This window comes from Miscanthus floridulus, chromosome 11, assembly GCF_019320115.1.
Source record: "Miscanthus floridulus cultivar M001 chromosome 11, ASM1932011v1, whole genome shotgun sequence".
In the NCBI taxonomy this organism is placed as follows: Eukaryota; Viridiplantae; Streptophyta; class Magnoliopsida; order Poales; family Poaceae; genus Miscanthus; species Miscanthus floridulus.
Window position 1 is genome coordinate 28,558,476 of NC_089590.1, and position 14,327 is coordinate 28,572,802.

Here is a 14,327-nt window from a genome sequence, read left to right on the forward strand (position 1 = left end):
CCAACCTTGTCCTCCTCTTCCTGGCCTCGCGCTGCTCCTCTGTGCCATCTCCTCGGTCGCGCGGTCGTCTGCAGGCTGATGCCTCCGGCGCGCTGGCCGCTGGGCCGCTGCTGCTGCAGCTGGCCGCGGCATGGCTAGGCGCGGGCCACAGCTGGCCGCGGCTATGCCGGCGGTCCCTTCCCGCTGCCCTAGGGTCGCTTCCTCACCGGATTCCCAGAGCCCGGCCACGTCCTCGAGCCGATGCTCTGCTCTGTCTCCGTGAGGTTGAAGGAGGAGGACTCACGTGTATTTAGAAGCTCTTTCTTGGGTCCAGTTGCGAAACATGTGACTCATGTGAATAGTGCCATAAGGACTGGTTTGTGATTATTTTGCAAGAACTTTGAAAATGCATAGTAATTCATAGGAAATTCGTAAAATAGTAAATGTGGACCTTTTGGAATCCTTATGAAATTGTCTATGCAGTAGATCTATAAGATGTCATGTTTTAGTTAAAGTTTTAGCTGTAAAAATATATTTATGCCTCTAGGTTTTTAATTCTAGTTGTATTTGTCTTTTTCATAACTAAAGATCTAGGGCTCCAAATGAAGTGAATTTTTTGTGGCATGCTACTCATGTGATAGTTGAGGTGTGGTAAAAATTTCATGAGTATTGGATGAAGTATGAGTGAGTTATTGGTTTATCTTGCTCTCACATGATTTCTTGCTTTAGCAACTTGTCTTTTTCATAGAGGTTGCTATACATATTCAAATGGAGTGAAATTTGTACAGTATACTATTGAGAGGATATGTGAGCCACTGTAATTTTTGTAGAAATTATTGTATACTTTTGACATATGTTCATTAAGTCACCTTGTTATCTAAAATAAATTAAGAAATGCATTAAAAGAATTTATTTGGTCATGGACACTAGGTTTTCTGGTGTTCTTTAGTTATGTGTGACATGTTGGTAAAGTTGGTTTTGCCTAATTATGTGTTTGCAACATAAGTTAATATTTATTTTCTTGCAAATGTGGTTTTGGACAGATCTGGGAACCTAGCAAAGTTCTTTATGATAATGTGCTTTGTTGTGAAACTTGTTTATACAAAAGTTGTAGATAATTCATGTATCTAGCTGCTGTTAAAATTTGGTGGTATTTGGCCTTGTGGTTTGTGAGTTATGCATGTTTAAAGTTGGGTTTCAGAAATGACTGCTTTCTGTCAATTGTGGACCAGTTTCTGTAAATGGATATAATTGACTTAGTTAACTTGAGAATCATGATAAGATGATTAAAGATGAATTGTAGAAAATTCCATAAGCTTTCCAGATTGTCTTGTTGCATGTCTTTTGGATTAGTACAACTCCTGTTATGAGTAAAATTAGTTGCTGCTGTTGCAGCCTTGACTCTGTGATTTCTGTGAATAACTTGTTTGCTTGATATGAGTTTATGTGAGTGGCTTGCTCTCTATAGTTAGTGGTGTGAGGTTAGTTAAATAGCTATTGGTGTCTATGTCTTGCATAATCTTGTGTTTGTCTTGAATGTTTATGTGATGCATCTTGTGTTACAATTCATCACATTCAAACACACGTATCTTGCATCTCATCTAGGTGCGCTAGATGAACCACGTGAAGAACATGATGTTGGAGCCGAACCCGAAGATGATGTATGTAGGATCTATCCGAAAGATGGAAGGGCTAAGCAAGTGTTAGGACCTGTGATATCACCAGGATGGTGCAAGCTAACTGAACTGACTTGTGTCGGATCCTAGGCAAGCCCCGAAGCATTCTAAGTCTCCTACTTTATAAAAGCAATTCTTTCTATATACAAGTTATATATTGTTGCATTAAGTTGTAGGAGTTGATTGAAACCGTTGATGCATTTATTACTATCTTTGCCTACCTTATTACCTTTTTACCCTGTTAGGTCAGGATCGAATAACTGCTTAGCCTTGCTTAGACCGGTAGTGATCGGAGATATCCGGTCACCTACATTATAGGTGGTTACTGGAAGAATTTAGCTATGGAAAGAATGATATCCTGGAATTAACCATGTGTGATGGATAATTGGAGACCGGACGGAAAAAGTTGGAGGCAACCAGACAGGGTTCTAGGGTGCTGTTAGTTTCCGTCTGTGTCGATTAAGGACCGACCGTTGTTGGGCCTCGAGTCATGTTGAACGCATGCCTTACATTTAGCTGGCCGGATAAAGTACCTTCCGACCGCGAAGCTAGGAGATTTTTCAGGCCGAGTAGATTGCCCGCAGCGCACTGTGCCGGAGCAGGTGTGGTAGGACACGGGGGCGAGATGATAAGACCAAAGTGCAGTCGGTCGGCCCCTGGGTACATGTGGTTCCTGGCAAACTCGAGATTCCTGGAAAGTTGACTCGGTGATCAATATCTCACTTTAGCGGGTGAGTGAGGTTTGTGTAAGGAATAAATCACCAGCTGGTTAGGAATCGATTCGAATCACCATCGCTCCTGGATAGTGAGCACTTGACTCGAGTTACGGCATCGTAGTAATTATTATGGAACAATGATGGTTATCTGGATGATATGGGATATGCTAAATCTAAATTGGTAACTGGATGTTATTGATTAATCAAGTGATTGCTATAGTACAGGTGCTTACCTAGATGGATAGGTCATAATAAAGATGATGCAAAGTACTTAAAATGGTTTCTTCATGATAGCTTATGCTTTTCGCAAACAAGTCAGCTAGCCCACTAAAGAAAGCCATGCATAATCCTTGGTGTCGCTTTATTTTGGTTTAAGACGGGTAAGTCTAGCTGAGTACATTCGAGTACTCAGGGTTTATCCCACCTTGTTGCAGGTGATGTTCTCGACCTGTTGATGATGGTGGCTAACCACCAGTGGGCTCGGTGATTCTATACTTACTTCTCATCTATATGCTTTTGTCGGATGATGTCACTATGCTAGCCATATATTTGGAACTTATATTAATGTAATCATTTGAAAGCTATGTTGTTTTCACTAATCAGTTTTGAAACCCAAACTTGTACTATTATTTGTTAACCCATTTGTAATATTATTTCCGCTGCAACCCTGTGTATGTGATGTGTATTTGCTTAATCACGCGATCTTGGTTGTGATGTTGATTTACCGAGGTCTTTCGGGACACTCGGCGGACTACCGGGTTTATATGAGTGAAAGTATGGGTGTGTCAACGTGTTAGCAGAGACAACCGTACTTGATCTTGTATAAATTGGACGGTTTTGTCATAGAGGCTGGCTGACGGTGCAGTCTCTGGCGAGCTCCGCCACAAGGGTCATTCCTGCAAGCCTAGCTAGAACGATAGATCCACCTCCGTTGGCCCTTCCCAGGCCACTCAGAGGCGGGGAACCACCCCCTCCATAGTAGAGGAAGAGAGGTACCTGGCTTCGAGGGTGTTCCCCAACGGGAGGCCACTTCGGCGTAGGCCCAGGTGACCATTGGCCGCCACGTCAGTGTAGGAGTACGGGCGGATCGAAGGAGGGCCGGCGGGAATGCAACGTCGAGATCATAGGCGAATCCAGCTGGCCACATCTCTTAGGGCTTGTTCGGCTAGTTGAAAAACCAGCCGGATTTCACTGTGCGCGGATGAAAAATACTATTCACTCTCTCACAAATTCATCCAGATTCATCCAGATTCCTCCAAATTCCTCCCAGCGAACAGGGCCTTAGTCGCTTGGTTGTTGAAGAGTGGAGAGGCTACGCAGCAGGGTCGGCAGAGTCAATGCGGAGCTCTCGCCCATGGTCTTGACAAATAGCGTCAGGCCATGCTCTAGGCATATCCCAAGGGTGAGCAGCGGTCGAGATAGCAGGCGTCACATCAAACGACGGGCGCCCCTCCCTCTAGTGCGTATCGCAAGGAAGCGACAAGGAGGAGCCCGCTAGTGGATGTCGTGGAGCGCACGGCGAACGACGCTCTGCAACATGTGGCGGCGAAGGCCTCTAGCCTGAAGGCCTCTGACCATTGAAGTCTCCACTACATCGACGATGGTGTCCACCATGGAGTTCATCGAAGGTAATGGAGTTGTCATCCTTTACCTTGCAGTGAAGGTAGCGACACCGGCGAACTTGTCTCCGACGAGTCCTTCAACAACGACACCAGCAACCCTCTCTCGCGAACTCCTTCTCTTGTCTCCTCATAACGTAAGTGGAAAAGCGACATGTCTAATAACATGTTGAATGTATGTGAAAATGTATGGATGAAATGATGAACAGTGAATGTATATATACATGCCCAGAATGGGCAATTGTTTTGAGTGAAGTCCCTGACGTCTCTCTGTGTCTACAAGAACCGCCATTAGCAGTTGCTAATGACACGATTAATCTAATTTATCACTAACTAATTTATCTTAACAATACTTATTACTTAGCGCTATTATTATACTACAACATGATATCGAACCATTCACTGTATATAACCAATAATGAAAAAAAAAAACCGCTACAGAAAATAGGCCAAACTGAAGATTTATGGCCCTGAATGTAAAGGATATGTGCTGGAATTAGGCACTCCTAGTTAGTCGGAATGCCTAAAAAAATTGGAAGACGTATTTAGTAACTTTGCTTATTGGAGGATCAAAATCCTCCTGTGTTGTTCAAAATGTCTGTGCCACTAACTAAACTTCTAGAGAAATTTAGAGGCTATTTGGATAAATGGCCTGATCATCTAGGTCATCTCAAAATACGCAATGAACATTTTGGAAAATTCTTAATTGCAGGTAATAAGTAGTATACCATAATGAACACATTATTTTAATCAAATACTATATTATTCATTTGTTCAAAAACCTTTTGATCAAATACTAAACAGTGGCAAATCCAGATAGGTTAACATGAACCAGTATAGTTAAATGCCGTCCTAGTTATTTATCTAAGGAACTAAACATAGAGATGAAAATAAAACAAATAGTATGTGTCCTTCCTATTGGAAAGAATTGGGTCACAATCTGCTAGCTCTTTCTAGATAGAAGCTAGAATTCTAAGGTCATATAGTTTGAGTTTGTTGAGATAGGTATGGTCTTGCTATGGCCATAAAAGTACCGCAAAGATGATCCATAATCATCAGTCATATATTGTAGTTTAAGGGAAATATAGGTAGGCTAACCTAGCAAATTATTTCGTATCGCAATGAACACCAATCACTCCTAAATGCAAGCTATTATGACCAAATCAGTTTGCATGAGACAAAACTGATAGCTTGGTATGCAGGAACATTCATTCATTCCTAATCTGAAAGCCTAAAAATAACAGAGAAAATTTAATACAGGTACACCAAACTCAAACAAAAACCTTCAAGCCTAAAACCAAACTGAGTTTGAAACTATGAATTATCTGAGTGCACAGCTCAATTACCTGATCACCGGAATTGGTCTAAGTGAATAAAAAATCACCGTGAATGTAAGTCACCTAACACCAAATGTGGTACAGGAGATGCAGCACGAGACAAAGAAGAGGAGAACCTGCACAGACCACAGACATTGAAATAAGAATAATGCTGTGGTATGCTATGGAACATTCATAAGACAATATAGCATATTAAAAAAAAAAGAACACTGAAACAACATCTGCTCAGCGCAACACAACATCTGCAGCTTGAAGGAATCTAGATCTCCTAACTTTCTTGAGAAATAGAGACAGTCATTGAAGTAAAGAGATTTCTTTTGCTTTTGAGAAATAGTCATTGAACAATTTTTTCATAAGAAAGCAACAACAATGCACAAAATTCTGGTTGCAACTTATTGCTACTACATAGACAGCCCTGTGCTACCATTCAGTCGCTAAATCATAACACTTCAGTGATCCAGCTTCACCTAATGTGGGCTTGCTTCACTCAAAACATTGGATCCTATAGGAAACATATATTTCCTTCCGGCGGCTAGAACCTCTCTGTATAGTTAGACTGGAAGGTAACATCAAACTTAGAATTGAAAGCTCGACAAACAGGAACTCAGATTTTACAGGATGAGTTTGAGTCCATAGTGTAATACTTGACTATAATAGCACAGGCTATTCATATTATAGCTTCAGTCCATAGTGTTATTCTTGACCATTCCACAAGCTATTCAGAATAGAAAGCTTGAACAACAGACAACTGAAATAAAAATATCGATGGCGCTGCATAGCCTGTCAAATGGTTTTGAGCTGTGTTATTACTCTCTAGACTGAAAAGTAACCCACATAAATATTGAAGGTATTACTCCCTAGATTTATAAACAGTGTAGCACAATTATTAGGATATGTACCCATTTAAAAATAGACAATAGAGGAAATATTTCCTTTCTAATCTAAATGATTAAGACTGAAATGTCCTCTATGTTAACCTGTACCTGTTACAAGACTAAAAGGTTCCTGCCGGATTAAGAACAGGGATGAGCAGGGAGGGGTACTGCCGTCAAGGGGCAAGCCATGGTTGCCATCAAGGCAGCAGTGATCGGAGCTATCCGTGAGTACCCAACTTGGTGAGATGCAAGCCTAAAATGATGCAAGACTTTTGTAACATCTAAAACTATAAACCATCAAACTCAATGATAGAAGCCGGCTACATATAACTGAATGGCCAAACTGCAGATCATCTGATGGTCAATCCAAAGATTTGTTTGATGGCAAAACTAAAGATTTGTTTGATGGACAAACTGAACTGAGACTGAAACTATGAATGGCTGAAGCTCAACAGATTGGCAACAGATAAATGAAGCTGAAGATTGTCTTATGCACAAACTGAACACAAGATTTACTAATAAAACAAACACAAGATTTCCTGACTCCAGCATACAAAAATATCTTTAAGGTCGTTGATGTACAGAACTTGGCATAGAATGGGCTAGGTATACTAGAGTTAGTATGATAGTATAGTTTGGAGTCATTGGTTGTGCCCATTTTGTATCTTGAAAAGTGAAAGTTCCATGGCGGCTGAAAACTACAGGTAGACTATGTTATTCAATCAACTGTCATTACTACAGTAATGCACATCTGCTTATCTTCATGGTCAACAAATGATGACATGGAAGATGTTGAGCTTGAAGTGGTAAGATTGAAACTTGCCCATTATGCAGCAGAAAGATAGCCACAAGTACATGGCCTGATGACCATCTTGAGCAATGCTTTCTCCCTGTTTATTTATGTAGTTTTTGCCAGTTTTATTTAGTAAGAAAAATATTTAAAATCTATTTGTCGACTTCCATTTTTAAGGTGCTTTTAGGCTAATACATGTTTTCAGTTTTTTTTTTAAATAGAAACAGCTCTGTCCTTGAAAGCTTGAACTTGGCTTGAATCGAATTGAAATGCCAGATAATATGCACAGAGACAAACAATTTTGTTCCAGCCAAATCTTGACCTGATCAGTTGGATCAGTGATTAACTTACTGTTGATGCAAAACACATTCATGGCAATGGCATCCAACTCACAATTACTAGTGGTAGCTAAAGGATAATGGATTGCCATTTTATATGGTAGCCTGAACTTTGAAAAATTGATTGCTTATTGGGAGTGAAGAACTTCCTGTCTTGGTTGTTGAAGCGTAGTCTCTTATGAATTATCTTGTGTTTCTTAATATTTACTACAGTAATGCATATAGCAACAAGATACTTCACCATTGCCTGTGTTTGCCGCCTTCTCTAACTGAAGGTTTGCCATTGGAGCATTAGTTTAAAAAAATGCTCTTCAACTAATTAATGAATTATACAGAAGGCAAAGATGAGACATGAGAGACATTGAACTAAATGCGCCATTGGAGATCGTAGTTAACACATGATCCATCAAGATTGTTAACGGAACGCATATGTCCTACAAGAAAGGCAATACAATAAAATTCTCAATGCAATAACATTCAGATCAAAGCACACAGAACCGCAGGCGCAAATGTAATTAGATAAGATCCGAATAAAGGGAAGAGAAGGGGTGGACAACCTGTTGGGTTGCCGACGAAGAACTGACGAAGACCCGAGTGCCTGGCGTGCGGTGCAGCGCCTGCCCACACCCCCCCACCCCCCACCCCCCACCCCACCCCCGCGGCAGCAGCGCTGGTCGTCTCGGCACTTCACGCTGCCCAAGAACGTGGTCCGGGCGAACGCGCACGGATCGAGCGAAGGGCGGCACGCCGATCCGCAGCACCGGGTGTGCGGGCAGGAGGGAAGAACCTAAGGAGGGAGGGGGCGACAGCGCAGCCGTAGCGGTGGAGACGTGGAGTCGCGAGAGAGAGCAGGCGGGAAGGGCGGGAGGGGCGCGGTCGTGGGCTGCCGCTCGATCCGTTATTTTTGGAGAGGAGCTTGACCGGGTCGCACAGCTGTTAAAAATTTCAGGCGCCGGGCGAGTGGCAGATGGGGTGAAGCGAAATTAGTCGGGCAGATATATATCTCTCCGCAATTTTTTGTTGCAGAAGAAGAAATAGATTGTGTAGTTATTTCCATCAATTTGTCATAAACCCTATGACGGGCTTCCTTATTCGAAAATGAACCAATCCTGCTATCAGCAAATTGCAAGTGCTCCTGTGTGTAATATATAGTGTGCATTCCCTCGATAATTGATTTATCTCTAATCTTTCGCTTCGTTCAATGGCAAAGTTTTCTCAAATCCCATGGCACATATGGCAACGTACAGGGAATTCAGGTAGTATATATATTGCATTTCGGCAGTTCATCTCCAGTTTTATTCATATCATATACTAAAATACTAAATACACGACCGTATTATTAGACGCTTTGGTTATAGGTACAGCTTAGCATTTCACTGTGCGTCCTGGAGAGTTGCATCGTAGGTCGACCTTAGGCAATACTGTAGTTCCAACTCTTTCTTTACCGGCCGTGTCGAGGCAGCTTTTAGGGCCGACGTGGGATATCTCCGCTCGTCGGTGGAGCCGGTATAATACGACCGCGGGCGTGGATGGTGGCGGGAGCCGACACTTGAAATGATGCAGCCATAGTGTAGTGTTTTGGCAGTTAGTACACCATATCATGCCACAAGATTAGAAAAGAGCTGTTCAGAATAACTAACCATAAGCATCGCGGGCTCCATGGCAAAGGGAGCTGCTCAGGATAACGGTGGAGACGACGAGCAGTAGCGTGACCCGCAGGATCGCAAGGAGACAGGTGGTTTTGGTGCGGGATGCCATTGCGCTTGGCTTCCTGCGCCAGTTAAATTCTCGTCCCCAGCCCTGTGAGATCGAGATATATGCTGCTGCTTTGCTTAAACTGCCATCTCGGAGGTCGTAGTTATAGGCATCGAACACATCTCGATCATCCGAGACTTTTATTTGGCATGCATATATATATATTTCCTTTGATTGACTGCAGCGGAGCAAGCAATTTAAGTGGAAACCGGGAAGTCTGGCAGTCAGTGAGCTGGAGATTTTTCTCCAAGAAAAACAGAAGATGACTATGACTCGTTTCCTGGGCACCGTAGGTTTCGAGTCAGGTAAGGTTGGCCCTGGCCGTATCCTGAACCGGGCGAGACCGGCCAAGTAAACGAACGAACCGAGCCGACCGAACAAACAACAGCAGCTCTCGACGACCTTGACCCCCGACGAGTACGCCCCTTCCAAATGTAACCGTAACCACTACTAACCCAGGCCGTAGGCCTGAGCTCTTCTTGAGCAGCCATCTGTCCCGTCTCGATAATAAGTGTTCTAGCTCTACACTCTCTAGCTTTACTATTCGCTCTCTATTTGCGTTGATGCTAATTGGTGGTAGGAAATTGCCTACCTCGTTTCAAATTATAAATTATTGTTGGAAACTGATACCCTAGTATTTTGGATGTATTCATTGGCGTATGATGTGACTGTGTTCCTTTAAAAGGGTGAGTGGACGTGAGTGGCATTTGTGTTTGTAAAGGTATACATTATATATTATTTTTTAGAAAAAATGTCCATCTTTACCTTATTAACAAGTACATTGCGCACGCCCTTGCGCGCGTGCTGAAGTGAACGACTGATGTCGTCGTGAAACATACATGCTGAATAAATGGACTGAAGAGGATTAAGAGCAGGGTGGATAATGATTACACTGTATAGGAACACTGATTTTGTACAATGGGTTTCATGGTTAGCAGTAGCGCTGTCTAGAACATAACTAAGCAGTTCCTTTTGGACTAACTGGCCATTTGGATGCTTCTTTGCATATCAGCTGTTTAGTATTTTGGTTCATGGTCTGAAAGGCCGCTGTCGAAGGACACGGAGCTCCGCCTGGGGGAGTCTTATGTTTACAGATGGTGGTATATTATTCTTTTTTTGTGAATTTGTGAAAAGAATATGGGTGTTCTGTGTGAAGAAGGGTTTACCGGTGATCTGGTAGTGGCACATCAGCACATGCATTCTGTGTGGTAGCTGCAGCCTGAAGTAATCTGTGAAGGAACTGTTTGGTTTGATGTAATAGTGGATTATTTTATGGTTTGTTAAAATATTGACATTGTTCTGTAATGTACTGCTTGCAAAAATGTAGGAGTGATATACCCAAGGAATAAAATGCGGACGCGTCTTCATCCCTTAGTAGTAGGAGCAACATATGATTAATGACAATAATTGCATAGTTCATCGTATATTTTGATAGATGGGCAAGAAAATACTCTACGTAATAATAACTAACACAATCTATACTTGAGATGTTTTTCATGTCAATGGATATGCAGAATTAGTTCTCAACTGTGACTCAGATATTTGGAACCAAGAAATCTTACCCAGTGACACACACAAATTCACCGATGAGTGTGCTCGCCAACTCTGGTTTTCTGGTAAAGATAACCTGAGTTGGTTTGCCAATCAATATTGCAATGTGGGCTGCAAGATCCTGAAATGTAGTGTTTTGTGAGAACATATAATATTGTGTAACATGAGTTTAAATAATCTGAGAATAATCCATGGGGATTATTTATGGCTAACATCTATGAGGGCCATGCAAATTCTAGGGAAAATGCACCAGACAATGTAATTTTTCTTTTGAAAACAGCAACAATGTAAATCAAGCCAATATCCCCAACTGCTGAAACAGTAGGGATAAAAAATGGAAAAGAGAAAAAAAGGGCAAGGCTAGTAGTTGCGCAGGAGGTTGAATAAACCAGAAAAATGAAAAAGTCCATTGGTCTCATTTCATTTCATTGTCTGAATTCCCCAAGCTTTGTAACTTTACATGGACTACGATACATTAAGCTCCAAGAATCAATCATAGATGCAATGTAGAAATACTCTGACAATTTAGAATCGATTTTTTTGTTTATCTCTAGGAAAATAACGGAAACATATTTTTCCATATTCATGGAGGATAAATCAAAAGAAAATCCAACAGCCATGCAAAAGCACCTTTTTTGTTAAAGATGATGATCGCTGAACCATATTGCAAGAATTTTATAAAAGGGACAGCTTTGTGCAATCGGTGGTTGGTGACAAGCTTCTTTCAAAAAAAAATGCAGTTACTTTTAGTAGTTTCTGTTCTAGTTTGCATAAATTAATACAAAGAAAGTCTACGTATAGGAAATCAAAACAGAAATCTATTTTTGCATCTAACTTGTAACTATTTTTGCATCTTACCGCCTATGACCGGAAGGTCCCGGGTTCAAGTCACGGCCTCCTCGCATTGCACAGGCGAGGGTAAGGCTTGCCACTGACACCCTTCCCCAGACCCCGCACAGAGCGAGAGCTCTCTGCACTGGGTACGCCCCCTTAACTTGTAACTATTTTGCAAACATGCCTTCAGTCACATTGAGGATAATGAAGAAACCATCACTACGAATGGAGTGACAGTAAAAAAAAACTAGCATAGCTCCAAGGAAGAAGCAGGAATTAAGCATGCATCATATCCTGAAGTGTGCAATTTTCTAGTGGGTCAAGGCAAAAGGTGGTGCTGCATATTGACCTATTGGTTAATTGAGATTTCAGACAATATTCTCTTGCAACAAAGACTAAAGTTTGAACTTCAATGTGGAAGCAAAATTCGAGCAGACATCATTTTCCTAAGAACTAAGTACTTAACAGATCAAGTAATTTCTAAGATCATGTGACCACAAAATGACTGGCCTTGGCCAAGTGCCCAAGAGGGAATTGGGAGATGTGACCCTAAACCAAACCAGATTTGTCTGCCACTTTTGTTTGTTTATTGTCCTTTTATTACCATGGTAAATGCATTGGCCTTGTCCTTAGTCAACTGTACGAAAACAAACACATTCTTCATATATACACAAAAGCTCCATAACCAGCCCATGAAAATATACTCTAATTTTGACAAAAAGTGTGATTTTTATTACTTTGATAAAACAAAACAAACAATCTGAATGGTTCGTTGAGAGTAAATAGTAACAGGGACGTACTTATGGTGGTTCTTGTGGCCAACCTCACTGAATAGACCAACGCAGGCTAATTGCAGTAGCCAGTAGAGATGTTTACATGCAAGCAAAGAAAAAAGAATGGCTATTCCAGAAACATATGTGTGTGCACTTCTATTTAGGTTGGCACATGAAAAATTGCTACAGGCAAAGCAGGTAGCTATGAAGAAGAGAAAAGGTAAGAACTCTACTGCGAAGTCGGCAACGCAGCTATTGTGTTCCTACTATAGTATTATTTCTGTTAATAAAACATTCTTTGTAGGAAAGGCATGAGCATATGTGGTGAGACATGAAAACTGGACATGTGATGTGATGATTTGATTTCAGGTGTAGGGAAACATGGGAAATAAATAGAGAAAAACATCATCCTTTGATGCGCCACCAAAATGGTGCACAAAAAATCCATATAAACCAAATTACTTGTTGCCATCGTACCCAATTGCCTTCTGCCCCCATCGACCAATTGCACCATGTCTGATTCTAGACGATGAAACAAATGCGCCTCCAGCGACATTGGCACCAACAAGGAAACTCTCCTTTTTTCTCTAGCAAGATCTGTAATTATGTACACCCATGCGTACAAACAAAGGATCACAAATATCCAAAAAAGCAATAGCCACGACAGTAATGACGATATATCAACAAACGCATGAACACAACCAACAGGAGGTACACTAAGTTAGATGAACTGACCACTTTGTCATTATCATCTAGGCAAGATAGAAAATCCTGCAAGAAACAAAAGGACAGTTTCCAAATTAAGCTCCCTGCATAGGAACCGGGAACATGAACAGTGGGAAGCATATTAAATCAACTTTTAACCATAATGAATGCTGAAATATATCTGACTTCACATGTTTCTAAATGCAAGTATCTGTGTATATGTAGTCCATATTGCGCTGCAATTACATTAGATGAACTGGATTATATGTATTTTTCATTTTTTTTTAATGTACATAACATTTTGTCATGACCATATGAAAACAGAGATATTTTTACCAAGGAAATACTCTAACTCAGAAGGCTGCGAGTCTAGGCAACTACAGAAGGGTGTTGGTTGCTCTTCAATAATTTAATCTACCCATAGTCATAAGATCGGTAGTACAACAGCACATTATTAGAAAGAAAAACATGTGAAATTAGACAAATGTCAATTCATAATGAAATCATGTACCTCCACCAAATATTTCCATCCCTTGGCAAGAATGCTGCTTTATTGGCATGGGATCGGTTAAGAGGAGGATTTTTAAATAAATATATGATTATTGCTATCTATCACCATTTTGCAGGAATAATTTTTATGAGGCCTAACCAAAGAAACAGGACCATGATCTGTCATAGCTTTGCACAGTCCTGTCAATTTGAGAACAGGATTTTATTATAAATCAATGCTTGTATTTGTGTAGGCTGGATACAGAAAAATTAGGGCATAGTACCAGTGCTTGTTTTGGGCATATAAAATGAAAGTGCAGATGTATATTGAGGGCTATCTATCGTCACACTGACAGATTTTTCCAAAATCTTTACTATCTAGTGCTGCAGAAGCAGGAAATAAGAATGCATTGATGAGTACTGCCTGCAACCTTACCCTTTGGGTATGGTCAACTAGATGAAAAATGATCATGAAAGTACTGTGCAACAATGCTGATGCTTAATTATAGAACTATCTATCACACTCCTCAGATTAATAGTGTTAGAGTACCCATTAGTGTTAGGGTTAATTAGAGATAAGGGTCGCTTACTTAAGGGTCAAGTAAGCCTTGCTTGGGAGTCAAGTAAACCTCTCTATATAAGGAGAGAAGATGTATTAATCTAATCAAGCAAGAATTAAGAAGAAAATTCCTTCCCTCTTGCTCGGCCGTGGGCAAGGCCCCCGGCTGGCCTCTAGCCTCCCTCGCGTGAACAGTACCCATGGGTACGGTATCGCCGCGGGTACTGTAGCCCCGCCGCCTCTCCCCTCAATCCTAAGGGTCGCTTACTTAATAAGGGTCAAGTAAGTCTTGCTTGGGAGTCCAGTAAACCTCTCTATATAAAGAGAG

At 41.3% G+C, this 14,327-nt stretch overlaps 1 protein-coding gene across 14 annotated transcripts in view; it reads right to left on the reverse strand.

The window, feature by feature from the left end:
• Positions 1-14,327, reverse strand: part of LOC136494710 (uncharacterized) — a 51,339-nt gene that overhangs the window by 15,626 nt on the left and 21,386 nt on the right. For 6 of the 14 annotated variants that reach the window (XR_010768663.1, XR_010768661.1, XM_066490887.1 and 3 more), the window contains 5 exons: positions 12,982-13,017; positions 12,274-12,843; positions 11,498-11,640; positions 8,974-10,760; positions 8,576-8,881 (listed from right to left, as the gene is read on the reverse strand). The gene's annotated coding sequence lies outside the window, so the exon portion shown is untranslated. Of the gene's footprint in view, positions 1-2,991; positions 5,444-8,575; positions 8,882-8,973; positions 10,761-11,497; positions 11,658-12,273; positions 13,018-14,327 lie in introns of those variants that run through there. The other 8 variants (XR_010768660.1, XM_066490880.1, XM_066490879.1 and 5 more) reach the window with 8 other exon arrangements.